Raw genomic sequence first — 250 nt, forward strand, 5'->3', positions numbered from 1 at the left:
TGATTAATCTATAAAATAGAAAAAATAATGCCTACCTCCTAGATTTGTCATAATAATTAGACTGGGGCTGGGGGGAGGGGGGGAGAAAAGAATTAGATAAACCAATAGTTACGCCCAGATTTGAGTGTCCCTTATTATTAGTTTTGGAAGGCCTTGTACAAATAGCAAATTATATATAGCAAAGAACCACAATACTTCAGAAGCCTTTAATAAGAAGTACTATATCTCGACAGTGCACAGCCGCCATCCC

This window comes from Elephantulus edwardii, unplaced genomic scaffold (genome assembly GCF_000299155.1).
Source record: "Elephantulus edwardii isolate Elephantulus edwardi_28Jun2011 unplaced genomic scaffold, EleEdw1.0 scaffold00001, whole genome shotgun sequence".
NCBI lineage: Eukaryota > Metazoa > Chordata > Mammalia > Macroscelidea > Macroscelididae > Elephantulus > Elephantulus edwardii.